The following is a 15,157-nucleotide window of genomic DNA, read 5'->3' as shown; positions in this document are numbered from 1 at the left end:
TTGTTGGAGTCATGTTTTGATAACTGTTACCCAATTCGGTAAAGCTAATAATGGTAGTGGGGAAAACGCTTCATCCAACAAGCCAAACAGCGTTCGAACAATGGCTAAGTGAGTTGACAATTTTGTCTCATTACGTTTGATGTTCATTGTTCCAACTTGGCGCCATACTGTTCCCATCCTTCCCGCTTCGGTCATGTAATGGTTGATGTTTGAAGTCATTTGACGCGTTTTAAAACATGCCAGCTAACCGCTTTTACCAACTCAATCTCGATGTACCAATTGGTGTACGCCACAGATGACCTCTCAGATGATGCGCGTCAATCGTGTCTTCATTTCCCGAAACCATCATTCTAGACTTCCCCAAAAACCCATGGAAATGCAATTACTGTGTTAACCATACCTGGTAGGTCGAGGCTGATTAGTCTCCAGACTCGGGAAGTTTGTCCCGGAAAGTACAACCAAAAAGGACTCCTTCTTCAACACGACCGATGAGTCGCTTTAACGCGGCAGAAAGCTCTGCACCAAAGGAAGCAACTCAGCGGACGCTCTGCCCTCTGCAGCGTCCAATTCGTCGTAGTTCCGCTAATGATAAAAGTTCCTCTGGGAGTGGCCCTGGCGAGGTCAAAAAGTGTGGAGCATGCTAATGCTACCTAGAACCTCCGGTGACCTCCGGTTTTGGTGACACGAGATGGTGATGTTGACCGTACCGAGATATCGAAGGGCAGTGAAGGTCCATGACGACAGTGTCAATGTGTGTGTGTGTGTGTGTGTGTGTGTGTGTGTGTGTGTGAGTGTAATGAGTGTACATGAAAACGTAATGACCAGGACGGTCCCAGTAACCGAGCTAGGTCCGAGTCCAAGCAACGACATCGTGTGCTGCTGCTGCTGCTGCTGCTGTTACGCTCTAACGACTCACCAACGACGTCGACGACGACGACGACCATCGGGGGAGAGATAGCCGGCCGGGTTCATAATATTTACCAAGGTGCTCTGGTGCCTTGTTTATGGTACCTTCGGACCTGGAGAGTGGAACCAGCGTATCGTCCACTGTGCACGACGACGATGACGCCGAGGACGATGTCGAAGCTCACGTCCACACTGTCGGGAACGCTGGAGGAGGTCAACAACGGCCCAACGGTGAAGATTAGAAGCGATGAGCTTCAGGTGCTAATGCTCTTCCCCAAAAACACCCCCTCTTCCCCAGCCCACTGGTACGGAGATAACATCGGAATTTCTAATAACATCCCCCAACACACCAAAATCCGGAAGTAGGTGAACGGACGATAGCTAATCAATGCAGTGCGCTCTTGTAATTGTCCACGGACCGGAATATACGGACGAGCGTGCTGCGTTCAGGTGCCAGCATCATAAATTGAGTAGCGCCGCAACCGCCTAGTCCCCATCGCCCAAGAATCAATGCTCTGCTCTTGATCTGCGGTCGCAAGCTACCACCACCCGGGCGCCATTAATGAAGTCCTCCAACACCAGATCACACGCGTGGAGAGGTAGCGTGAGGCTTGATGATAGTAGTTTATTGTTTCTGGTGTGCGGTGTGCGATCGAAGGGCGAATGATAATGGCCGCCAGCCGCTGCATTGTTTGTGCAAATGTGCTCCTCGACTCCCGCGTCTAATGCGACACAGTTGTCTTTGGTCTTAGCTAATGTTTGCTTTATGAACTGCTCGTGCACACACACACACACACACACACACACACGCCCTAGCAGACCCGGCAAGGTGTTTGCACCATTTGTCTTGTGTTGCTCGGATGACACAACACACACAGGTAAGAGAAGCAATTAGATTAATCTATCTTACCATCGATTTACTAGTTGAATTGCCGTTGGTGTGAGTGCTATGTGTGGCCTTAGAAGGAAGCATGAAATTTGATAACAGCCCGAGTTCTCGAGCTTGAATAATGCATGCGCATCGAGGATCGAGGAATAATTTTGGAATAAATCAGTCGCCTGAAGTCATCCCCTTCCCGGGGAGAGGGGCACAGTTCCTACGATGATGCAATCCAACGTACCGGAACACACCTGCCCGGTGAGGTGGAAATGTTTACTCCGAACCATCAGCAGCAGCATACCTCTTGTCACGTCGTACCGTCATCGAGGACTTCCCATTAGGTGGCTTCCCTTCCTTTTGCCTAGTAGTCGCCGGTAAAGTCGTTACCGCGCGCAATGATGATTGATGAAGACGACCGCCGGTGTAACGTCCGCATCGTCCTCCATCCCTTGACGACGCTTATCAAGTCGGACAAAAGCCATCGAAAACGACCAACGGCATCCTCGTCCAGTATCCGGTTATGTAAGTGGGCCACCCGGAAGGGGTGGGAGGGGGGGGTCTCCAAAATCGCCCGTTCGGAGCTTCATTCCTGCATACGATTATGCGATGCACCGTTTCAGCGCCACCGACACACACACACCCTTACATCACGGGATCGACGGGCAGATTGGTTTCTTCTCTCGATTTTATCAGTTTTACATATTTTATCAAGCGACTCAAGCAGATCGCACCCCCTCTCGCCTTTCTTTTATGCCACGAAATGGCCGGAACCCGTTTTAGTTCCCGGTGTCTTCGGTTTGTCTGTGTGAACATTAAATAATCGCGCTGTTTTGATGCTGACTTCCTGACTTACTCTCCACCAAAAAATTGAAGGGGCGATCGATTTCGAGGAAACTAAAAGCAACTATATATGTGTGTGTGTGCGTTTGAACTTTACCTCACAGACTCGCGCGGCTATGTTGCCCGATTATTACAAAATTTGAGAAAAAGAGACAGACACATACAGCCCGGCTGGTGGCTTAGTGGTTGAACTGCTTCTCCAATTTTATAGACCCAGCAGATCATGTTATCAGATCGGAAATGGTAATAGGAGAAAGGCACCGTCGTATGCACGGATAGCGGTTTTGTGGCTGTTGCGTGAGATGTGGCTTAACGGTGACGTAACGCGTGCATAGATTTTATGAGCAGCCCGCGATCGAAGCATGGCGGTGATCATTGACGCTGCTCGCTGGCAACAAGTTTGACGGATCGACGTATCATTAGCCGAGCGATCGTCATACACACACACACACATACACACACGTGCGCACATTCGATGGATCTTATTAATATGTTTTCTCAATTTCAATCAAGTCTGACTCACGCTTCTAATGCATTTTGGGGCTCGTGTCGGACATTGATGACTCGTGCGAGGAGTTTCGACGACTTCATAAGCTCCGCTTTGACTACTTGGGCCTTAGGCAATGGTCCCTCGAAAAATCCGGCTCTTGCACCACACAATGCCCTCGAGCTAGGGTGTCCAAAGGGTCCCGATGACCTTTTCCCCAGCACCGTCACTTCGTCACTTCAGCAATCGAAAGTCTACGGTTCGCGCGGTCGACTTCATTACGGCCCGGAGGGGAAACCCAAAACCCCGGGCCACACACAATTCGGGCGGTTCAGGTTCCAGAAGCCACAGTTATTAAACACTTTCTACGATTCCATCGTTCGCAGCGGTGTTGTTGAAAGCAATTTGGAAAATGGACTCTTGGGCTCTCTTCTTCCACGGACCTTGACACTTTCCTTTAAAGGCGGCGCCACCAACGAATGCCACGTCGGGAATGCCAACGATGCTGGTGTGTGTGTGTGTGTGTGATGGTAGAATGATGTCGCCCGGGAATGGCATTCGGCTGCCAAATAGTTGATGCCCATTGAATGTAGTAATTGGATCAGGCAGGCAGGCAGGAGATGATTAAGATCGTTATAATTGCTCGATACACGCCCAAAGGCCCTCCGCAGACCTGTCGTGTCGGATGTTTTGGTTGGGGGGGGGGGAAACAGAGTTTCGCGTTTTTCCACCAGTGGTCCAATTTCCACGCCCTAGACTGCACCGGCGATCAGACGTCTCAGACGACCGTTGTTTCGGGGGAGCTGAAGCCGGGCGTACTCGGACGCCCTCCTTAATCGCTCCATTCCGCTGCACGAGATCTCATGGTTCCGGACCCCAGGCCTCATCAAAATGCACGGTCCATTGTGTGTGTGTGTGTGAGAGAGAGAGAACTGTTGGTGAGCACACCTGGCGTCGAGGTGCGTGAGGAAGGTCTTAGAAAGATTCAATTTACGGTCAGTTTCAGTTGCTCCACATTCGACATTGCGGTAGTTTTGGCCCCACGGTCCACGGTTGGCCGGCTCGTCTTTTCTATTAAACGGAAGCGTTTAGAAGCCCCCATTATCATTAGCCCCCAGTTGTTGTGGTTGCATTTTTCATCAAATTCTTTTTTGCCCAACGGTGTTATACGATCTTAGGAGTTAACGAAGCATACTCGTTGAGACACTGGGAGGAGATTGCTCATCAGCAGGGGAAGTGTGTTGTACGTGTGTGCTTTCACCTTGATGGCAGTAGATCCACGCGGGTTTAGTTATCTTGCCTCAGTAATTGCGCCCTATCAAAGGGCTGCTTTGCATAACCTGGAGTATTCATAATGGAATGTACTCTTGAAGAAACGGTTCATGCAACAGTTTATTTGGAAAAAAAAACATTGTAGCAACATAGTACACCAACCGATACACAGTTATTCACCGAAATAAGGTCCAAAAACAGCAGTTAGAAATGTAAGAAAAAAAGTGCTGCTTTCCCCGGGGCTAGTTTTCCCGACCAAAAACAGAAGCCATCCCTAATCCTTTTTGGCCCCTGGCTCGCCGATCCCAGCAGACATCTGGCTCGGCTTCAGTTCACCAGTTCCAGCCTCATCAAGAGAAGCTCGCCCGGAATCTTTTCCCCACGAGCACAAGACGGGCCACCCTACGTGGAAACGGGCAGGGCTTATCTAAGACACTAGCCGGGCGCCGGGCTGGACTTCTTGGATGTAAAGCGTTCGTTGCGTAGCTACATCGCCAACTCCCGCGTAGCTCTAATTCCCGGGGTGAGATTTTCTTTTTTAAGCCATTCCATTGTTTTGCCCTCCCTCCAAACCCCTCCTCCCGAGTGCAACATATTTCCACCGACGAGTTGTTGTTATTGTTAGCCGCAGCAACACTGCCGCCGCTGCTGCTGCTTTTGCTCGTAACAACTCGACTTCGGCCACCGGCTGGGGGGAGCCCTGGAGCGTCTTGTCTCGTGTCGGTGGTTGGTTTGCGATGCGTAACCGGTCGACGCGCCGGGACGCGTTCATAACGAGATGAAAGAACGGTGCGGTAGCAACAGCAACAGCATAGCAGACATATTCCGAAAACGGTCTGCAGTAAAATCTGGTTAATTTTACATTCCCTTGGTTAACCTTCTTGCCGCACAGGGGCCGCCTGGAAGCGGCTTATGCTTGGCAGCTTCGACACCCCGACGGGTGTTGCTTCTTAATAACCCTGCCCTTCCCTTTCCTCCACAGTGACTAATCCGGGCCCGGGAGCAAGTAGCCGGTCTGGGCTGCTGCGTGTGACGATCCGGACAGAATCAGGTGAACGCTAACGCGAAGCTCGCGTAATTAGAAAAAAAGCCGAAGTAATTAATTAGTGATGGGAAGGGGGGTGGTGGGAGTTGAAACAGGTGGTGCAGCAGCTCCCGGGTTGCCTCCGTTAGGTCATCATGAGTTGCTGCTCTGGCGACGGTAATTCGCTCTAAGGTGACCGGCGGTGCTGTTGCAGTTCTAACACGGATCCGGAAGGATTACAAGGCATCTGCCGGCCAACTTTGGCACCGGCTGCTTGGCCCCCCCTCCCGAGGCAGTATCGTCACCATCGTCGTCGTCGACTTCCAAGTCCTCTTTTATGGTTTCCGCGACGAAACAAGCGACCGAGCGACCGAGCGAAGGATTAATTAGAGGAAATGATCCACAAGATCCGGGCGGTAGGTAGCGCTCGTGCTCTGCGCGGAGTCTCCGCGACCACTTGCAACCATAATTGACCAGTGTGCCCCCCGAGGGAGGTTAAAATGGTCAACACATTAATTGGCTTCGACGTGTGATGTGGTGTGGAAGCTGCTGCTACCGACTCGGCCGTTATGCTTTATGAAATATGATTCCGAGCATCGCGGCAAGCGAACGCGACATTGAACACCGTGTGGCCGTGGCCATGGTGGGGACCGTTTGCTGAATCTTTCAAATTTCGATTTCGATTTCCAACACCTCGCGTCGATCGCTCGCATCGCAGCTCTTCCTTCTCGCCGTGCCAAAAAAAAAAGGCTTAATATTAATTTTGTTTACAACACTGCCACTTCGAGTGACCATTTCCATTCCAGTTGGCCAACCAGGAATTGGTTATTGCGTGCGTGTGTGTCTGTGTGTTTTTTGATGGCAATAAACAATAAACTCATCCACCTGCATGGCTTGCATGGCGGGCAGTTCTAACCTGCCGGAAATTGAATCAAATTGCGTTGCTCGCTACCGCCGCCGAAAACACCGCGCCATGACCCAGTTCAATTCATCTCCCAAAAAACTAAGCAAAAGCGCGACGTCAAGGTGATGCCAAGAGCACCATGAGCGACGGTGCGCTTTATATGGTCAAGCGCGAAATCGGTCCGAAATTGCGTCCGAACACCACCACCACCAACAGCAGCAGCAACACCTCATGTTCCGCTTCTCCTTCCACGGAGTAGCGGCCTGTGACCGAGGCAAAGAAGGGTTCATGGCTGTTCAGCGATCGATTCCGTACGGTGGTTCGGTTGGCGGTCGCTGCATTTAGCACTAGAACTTCGAGCAACCATCGGAACGCACTTTCTAGTTCGATTTCACTTGTGGCGACGGCGGGTTTTTCTTCTGCGAAGTGGCGAAGAGCTGTTATGCACTTTACGCCGAAAGTGCATCGCATCGATCACGGCGGTGCTCAGCATCGAGTATAAGTGTTGTGCATCGCGAGAAAAACGCACCGCTCGTCGCTAATGCACGGTCCATCAGTCGTGGAGAGCGACTCCGGTTCCACAGAAACGATAAAAAGAAACGGCATCTCTCCGTCGTTGATTCTAGCCGCCGCGCGACATTACTTATGATGATGCATTTCAGCGTTGCTGCTGCTGCTGCTGCTGCTGCGTCTCGAGGGTTCTTGTCAAGCTGAAAGCTCCCTTTTGCCCTCCGATGGTTTTGAAGAGGTGACGGCTCCAAGTGGCGCGCTGGCTTTGAGGGCAAAGCCTCGTATCGATGAACCAACGGCACGGCACGGCACAGCATGGCAACGATTGCATATGCTCTTGGTTCGCGCGACCTCCATTCTTACTGACTCTCGCAAGTGAAACAAAACGCACACAAATGCAAATCTGCAATCACCTTCTTTGCTTCTCTCTCGTTCTGCATAAGCTGCGGTCTCGGTGTGTGCAGCACAAATGGTACTGGGAGCAACATAAACATTAAGAAGCGCAGGGCGCAGGAAGCAACAAAAAAAAACCGAACGCAAAGATGGCCAACGTATCGCACCGTGAGAACAATCGGCATCGTTTGCATGTACTTAGCATAGAAATGCCGATGGCGAGAAGCAGCGCGGCCAGAAGCTCGTTTATGCCTCAACACGGGTGAAGGCGATGAGCGGCGAGGATGGTTAGCGTCGTGATGCGTGATGCTGTGCGCCATCTTTACTACGACGTATTCACATTCGCGCAACTATTTTGCCATCCGGCTCCTTTTTTTTTTTGAAACGTTAAACTATTCGCTCGCTGGTTTATGGATTGGTAGAAGTTACAAAAAAAAAACTGGCGCCACGTGCGGTTAGCAGCGGGGGAGCATAGAAATGTAGAAAGTTTTTTGCACATTAAACCCCATGGCCAGCAAGTATGCTCATTGTTTTTTTTTTTTTTTTGTTTTTCATGAAAGGAACAAAACAAGACATCCGGAGATAGTAGGACGCGCTGGTAGCAGCTGGCTAGTGGCTGTTTAATTTTAAGTTACTCCCCGGTCCCCGCCCCCCTTTTTGTAACATAAATTCGAGCACATTAACGCAGTCTGTTGCTGCTGCTGCTGCTGCTGTTGAACTCTTTTAAACCAACGAGCTTCTCGCAACCAGCAGCAGCAGCATCCGTGCTTGTATCCCTAATTGTGAACGCATTGAACGCTCACCAACCCCACCGGCAATGCGCCCCATTTCAGACAGGAGGGTTGGCAGTAGTGCATTCACATGTGGTTTAATTGCCGCGGCCCGCCATTGCAACTGCAACAGTCAACTGCAACTAACTGTAAACAATGTTCCTTCTTAGGTGCATTGTTCACACGGCTGCAACAAGAGAGAGACAGGAGAGAGAAGAGATAGAATATCATGCTGTATGTGTGCACGTGTATGTGTGTGTGTGTGTGTGTGTGTAGGTTGACTTATGCTTCCAGCCCGGTACGCTGCGCCAGATGGATCTGTGGCGTGGAGTGGAAATTATGCTGCATTAGCGAGCATTAATCACACTTACATGTGTTCGCTCGAGCACTTGCTGTCTCTGCACCACCCTCACCCCCCGATGAGGTGACCCTTTGACCCGGATCCATCAGAAGACGCATTCGCGTCACGAGAGTTACGTTGTGCTGTCGCCGCGACCCCGGATCACTGGAGCTAGTGTTCCACGATGAATCATTCCAAGCCATGCGGCATCAACGATGCATTCGATCGCTGGTGTGCGACGCATCGAACGACTGCGCCACGGGACAAGTGGGGCGCCAGGGGAGCAAACATGTAACCGACAGCAGACAGACACACCAGACAGACCAGACAGAAGTGCTTATGCGCGCGTTAAATCCCGACCATCATGGATGTGTGTCGCACCGTGCGAAAGTGTGCGCGCGCGCGCGGAGTAAATGGAGCAAACGTAGCGACATAACAGTCAGTGCGGTGAGTGGGCCTCGGTGTTACGAGTGCTGATTCGGTCAACATAAGTTCTGGCCTGTTTTTGATGTTTGTTCGCTCAGCACACCGTCTGTGACCTCAAAAAGACCTCTTTGGCGGCCATCTTAAGCACAATAAAACTTGGACCGCTCGCTGCCACAGTTTGATTCTGGAGTTAACCGGGCAATTTAATTGCTTCGCCATACATCTCCAGCTGGGAGGGATCGAACATCAGCTTAAGCAATAAAATAGAAAGCCTCACCGTGGCACTACACACATACACGCGCACCGGCAACAGCTCATTGTGGTTCGGCAGCATTATAATCTTCTTATAGAACTCCGCTCCTTGCGTCCCGGTTTTGCGCTGCCGATTGCTTGGTTGGCGAAAACGCGAAATTCGATTTACATAAATCCGGGTCCCCCTCCTGTCGCCGCCGCCGCCACCTTCATTCCATGCTCCATTTGACGCGCGATCGAGTTCGAGTAAACAGCGAACTCCGGAGTAGAGGGAACCGTTTTGGGGAAAAGTTAAGCCGTGCTGCTAGCTGAGCGCGCGCGCGAATAAACAATGTCCAGAATCGGATTACCGGAGTGTTTACCGGTTACGCAAATATAATCCCCCACCTCCGCTTGATTTAGCCTCACCTCCCTCCCTTTTCCCGGCCATGCAGCACCGATGACAGTTCCGGAAGAGTCGAGAACCGTGGCACTGCGCGTTCCGTTAACGTTCCCGCCCGTTAGTGATCGATCGCGAAGTGATGTGGTGATATGTGTGATTGGCAGCGCCGGTGTCTAACAGGACCCGAACCGAAAATGTTGATTGAGTTTAACGATGGCCGCGCTCATTGGCGGAACGATGACATAAACCGTGTTGCTCCGTTCCCATCACGCGGACGGTTCTAAGCAATCAACGGAAGAGAATTCATCTTTTATGACTCGCCGGCACCGATAACTGCCGCTGTAGATGACTTCGAGTGAGTGTACAGTTGGCTTGCGGCCATCCTGCAACGTGTGCCTTCCGCCCAAGCACACTTTTTGTCCCCTGAAAGCGGGGGGAACGAAGCACTGATTGACATCACCCGCTGGCCATTGGGCCTTGGGGCCATCAGAAATGCATCGCTATCATGCCGGTGCATGCGCTTCGGCTGCCGCTGCTGCTGCCGCTGCTCGTGACCTAAACGTTGCACAAAACACCCCTCACAAACCGGGAACATGCAGACCCCTCTCCAACACAGCATGGAGGCTGGAGACAACTTATTCATCGGGAACATGGGAAGTGAAAATGGTGAATCAATGCGCCCCATCAATCACTCATCGGGGTGTTGTGATCATGATGATGATGATGATGATGCTCAGGAGAGGCGCCCGGTTTGGTGTGCCACCGGTTCGCACACGGTTGTTCGGGGTCGTCGGGTTGTTAGAAAGTCACCAACAGAGGGAGAGAGAGAGAGAGAGAGAGCAAGTGAAAGACTGTAAGCGACACCACGCCAATAACTCACGTTCACGTTTCGATGCCTCTCACCATTCCGCGGGCTCCAGGTTTGCCTCCACTGGTCCGTGTGTGTGTGACACTTTCATCTGCATTTGCTCTCTCGATGCACCCCCCGGGGGGGCGAATGCAACGAATCTGCATTCCATGTCAAATGCTGTGGAGAACATTTCGTTGACACACGAGCAGGACGATGCCCGGTTTAACACCCGGTTTGCTGCCTTCGCACGCGCAAACAAACAATATGTTACGCGCGTTGGTTGGCCAGAACGGGAAGGGCAAAGCATTGGAGTGAAAGCTAAGGCTCCGGTGTAACTGAAGCTCTGCCCGGGACTCCGGTTACCACCGAGCAGTTAGCGTAAACAGTTGGCCTCACGTCTTGCGGAACACAGGAAGGCGTCATTTACATGGTTGCTGATGCTTGATGATGGCATCTCAGCATCCCACCCCCCAAAAAGCGGGCGAGCACAAACAATGCATCCAACTCGAGGCGCAACTCGAGGCTAAACAAATAATGAAATCAAAGGCCCCCCGTCCCGAAAAGGGAGAGTGTGAGCATTTATGATCTTTACCGTCGTTGGTTGCCGTTGTTCGCGCTACATTGTTCATGATCAACGAACCTAGACGCCAGTCTCGAAAAAAAAGGTGTCAATTGGACACGGTTGTCGTTGTGGTGATAAATTGATTTGGGAACGGTTTGAGACGATAAATGGTGCTGGAATGCGGGGCATCCGGAGTTCGTTTGGTGGGTTTTTTTTCTGGTGCCGCAAGGTTCCTAATTTTCCCTGAAAAGCATCGAACCACTAGGAGCACTATTAAATGCCTGATGATAAATCGCACTATTTGTCACTCGCTCGCTCGCTCGCTGCAACGATAAAGCAATAACCTTTGACACGCATAATTATGCAAACGCACATCCGCGATCATTTCTGTCGGCCACGACGCGACGACGGCAATAATTAAAATTTAGTATCGCGCCACCAGCTCCCGCGGCCTGCAGCTCGGCGGCTTATGACGTATTTTGCAAAATTGATTCATTTTCCAATAAGCACCACCCTCTGCCGACGCGACGCCGCCATCGCCGTCATTGGGCAAAATGTATGCAAATAGTGTTAGCAAAGCAAGCAAGCATGTATTGGATGTATTTATAGTCGCGCCCGGTCCCGCGTCTGGCGATGCGGCGCTCCATTAGCATAATTAATGCGATTCTAGTCGCGATCGATCGGAAGAGATCGTAGCAAGGGGAAAGGAAGGAAGGAAGGGAGGAAAGTGTGAAACCAACAGGCGCCGGGACCCGGGAAAAAAGATGCCAAACAACGCTTGCCAGCACATTGCCCTCGCGGCCAGCCAACCAGCCAGCTAGCAATTCGATTCCGGTGCATTTAACACGCGCCCTGGCCATGGCTCTGGCTCTGGGATGCACCCCACCGTTGGCTGGGACTTTGCGTGTTTCAATTACCTTCGAGCCAATTGGCTTACAGCAGCAGCGGTTGCATCGCGATGCACACGGACCGCAAACAAACCACGCGAACCTCTCTGGTCGCTGCACCGGGTGGGGGTGCTAAAAGTGGTTCACCAACCCACCCCCCAACGTGTAAATCAATTGATGATCATTATTTATCATTTATGCTAAGTGAGCGTCGATGCGAGGTATCCTTCGCTTCGGTTCGTTAAGGATTGGAGGGTATGAGGCTGCGAGCATCCCCCAATGTCGATACTAATTTGTAGTCCCGCGTCGTGTTCGCGTCGATGGATGCACCGCACATCGCTCTCGCGATTAGCTACGAGCTACTGTAGTGGGTGTGTGCGAATGATGATGCGTGCGTCATGAGCATTACCTTTTGATGATCAGGAGTGGTTCCGGTGCGTAGTGTTTGGTGTTTGATTAAAGTTGGCTGAAATGGAGAGAAAAAAAACGTTTGAAAAAAATTAGAAACGAATCGATGCGTGACGCCTGCTTCCACACACACACACACACACACACACACATACACGCACATATAATAAACTAACAGACTCAATCAATAGACAATCAGGGGCTCGCTATCGTATCGATTTACATTGTTGCTTCTCTCGTCTGGTGATGTTTGAGAAATGTTTTAAGAAGTAAGATCAAACACAATCGAAAGCCTCCACGTGTGCGTGTGCGTGTGCGTTCGTGTTCGCTCAAGCATGGAAGCCAACGATGGAGCCATCAAATCGGGGAACTTGTTTGTTTGTTGATCCTTCCGTTGACGCGCTGCGGACAGTCGGGCGTAAACTAAAACACCGGCCACCGGCCTCCGGTGGCTGATGTTGTCTTTTGGACCATTTCTTTTTTCTTTTCTCTTCAACAGTTGCTGCACCGTTTTCCGTTTGAACCCGCTCTCCTCACTGAAAGGATGTTATGCTCAAACGCTGGCCACTGGCTTCAACATACAGGCCACGCTTTCGTTTGCGTGCCATCGTCGCGCGAAGCAAAAGAATGACTTCGTAGGCACGTCGTCGTCGTCGTCGTCGTCGTCGGGAGGGGACGGCTATTGGTGCCACACAAGAGTAAGAAAACGAAGCCGAAGAAACCCGAAGACGGCGAAGAAGAAGAAGAAGAAGGACTGTTCACGCAGCATCACTACCCATCAAACTTGCCCCGCAGCAGCCTTCAGGAGCGCATTTGCCTTTCTTGGGCTAGGGCGACCATTGCAAATTCATAAGCGAAAGATGGCGGGCGGGTGAGCGGTTGGTTGGTTGGGGGAGGGAGACGGCGGTGCAAAGTGCTAAGAACTGCCAGTGGGGTCAACGATTCCGGTTGGCCCTCCGTTTGAACCTGGCTCACTGTTGCGTCCCGTGGTTCATTTGAATAGACGCTCCAAAGACGATGATGATGCTGCCGCTGCTCCGAGGTATGTGTTGTGTGTGTATGTTTCATGTGCAAAGCGAGCACTAGCTCATTTCATAACCACGATAACCGGAAAATGGAGGGAAAAAAAACTTAGAGCAATCCATTGGTGGGTGGTGCTTTGTGTTTAGAAAATTGCTCCAAAACGAAAGGAGAATTTTCAATCTGCGTTTGCGTGCCTATGGGTGTGTGTGTGTGTGTGTGTGTGTGTGTATGAGTGGGTTCGCAATCGATAAAGGGATCCCCGGGTCGGAGGTCGCTTCGTACCGACTGTCCTGGGACGATCTACATTCGAATGAGATAATTTGAAAATTCATGACAACCACCGAGCACCGGCATTCCGGATGCTCGTTTCGGAAGCACACAGATGGTGTCCCATATGTGTCGCGCCCGGTGCCCTTTCCGGGGCCATTTTGCCACGACAAATGGGGTGCGTGTGTGAGTGTGTGTGTGTGTGAGTCGTTTTGGAAGGTCCCAGGGTCCCGAAAGCTTATCATCAGCAGCAACAGCACCAAACGCCTCACCAATTTGGGGATGTGAAAATGTGCCAAATGGTGCAGCGAATGGGACGTTCTCTGTGCCATTTACTGTGTGCCGACCACCCGATTCGCCGATGGTTCCGTGGATGATGTGCCCTTTTTGGGCACCCAACGGCACCCGGCTACGCAGCATAATATCGATGATGCGATGAGCTCACGATTTTGCGATAAAATTTCGTTCCAGCACTTTTAGTGCATCGCGCGCCAGCGAGTGTTCTCCTCTTGTTCTGGAATGCATTCCCGAAAAGCTCACTCGTTGTTCGATGTGTGCGTGTGTGTGTGTGTGTGTGTGTGTGTGTGTGTGTGTGTGCGTGTTATTAAAGCGAGATGGGCCATTCGGTGAGAATAAATTACAGAGGCCACAAGGATGATGCGAACCAATACCAACCAAAAACCGGCGCCCATTCCGAAGTATGGAGAGGCCTTTTTGGCATTTCGTTCTTGCGAAACGACTCCGAAAAAAGGGGAGGTGGAAGCCAAACATCGAACAAAACCGTTGCCCCTCGGGATATCGAATGCGATCTCAGGGGTCCCTAAGCCCCGGGTTGAGATTCTGCCTTTTCCGACGCACCCTTGGAATGTCAGCTGAATTCGGGGTCGAAAAGCGATTTAAAGCGAGAATGACTGTCCATCGTTTCAATTTTTGAAAGCCTACGCCACCGACTAACCCGGGAATGTTGTAGCAAAAGGTACCGCTGTCTGCGTGTCAGTTTGTGGAAATTGATTTGGGGAAGTATTGACAATTTATTGAATGAATTCGGTGTCTTAATGAGTAGGTAGTTTGTGTTGCGTTGTTCGTGCTTTTTCTGATATTTAACACATTTTTTAGACATGAAACTAACTAAAACACAGCAAGCTCATCTGTCCTTATAAGTGTTCAAAAAACTATAAATGATTTTTGATAAAAACTCTTGATTTCTAATTGTAATATTAGATTTGGATTTTTTTGGTATATTTTAAAATTTAGTGGATTTCGCAAACAAAACCCAAAAAACAGCTTCACAAAACCTACCGAAAAATATAACTTATTGACATTTTTAACAGCACATAATTTGAATAGATTTGATCGGTAAAGCCACTTATGGGCAACAGTTTTCCAAAAGAAATGAATAACAATAATCTTTCCAACAGAAAAAGAATTCCAAGTTTTGCATAACAAGCACAGCGCTTCGTTGCCCCAAGTTCCTGAAGAGGAATTTACTTGTCGCCGCGGTTTCCCCTTTGCCCTGACACTCCCATTGCTCCCAATGCACCCTTCCCCCCGGGAGTTAATGACAAGTGATAAATTATATTCTGGAAGCCAGCGAGCCAAGAAAGTACGAGATAATGAAGGGTATCTGTTTCGTTTCTTTGTTACCCGCACGCTCAGCGCTTCGAAGTGCAATGGCTGACAGAAAAAGGTGGTCCGACCGCACCTTTTTCACCTCCCAGAGCTGGAGCCGGTTCGGTTCATCATTCCCGAAAAAATGCGTCCTCTCACCAGCACC

At 50.6% G+C, this 15,157-nt stretch overlaps 1 protein-coding gene across 1 annotated transcript in view; it reads right to left on the bottom strand.

Moving 5' to 3' along the window:
* LOC125949653 (uncharacterized) overlaps positions 1 to 15,157 on the bottom strand; it is a 51,171-nt gene that overhangs the window by 16,441 nt on the left and 19,573 nt on the right. Inside the window, exon 2 of the mRNA XM_049676909.1 lies at positions 12,095 to 12,151. The gene's annotated coding sequence lies outside the window, so the exon portion shown is untranslated. The remainder of the gene's footprint in view (positions 1 to 12,094; positions 12,152 to 15,157) is intronic.

The sequence above is a fragment of the Anopheles darlingi genome, chromosome 2 (assembly GCF_943734745.1).
Source record: "Anopheles darlingi chromosome 2, idAnoDarlMG_H_01, whole genome shotgun sequence".
Taxonomy (NCBI): Eukaryota; Metazoa; Arthropoda; class Insecta; order Diptera; family Culicidae; genus Anopheles; species Anopheles darlingi.
The sequence above is the reverse complement of the archived record's forward strand: the minus strand, read 5'-3'. Positions and strand labels throughout refer to the sequence as shown.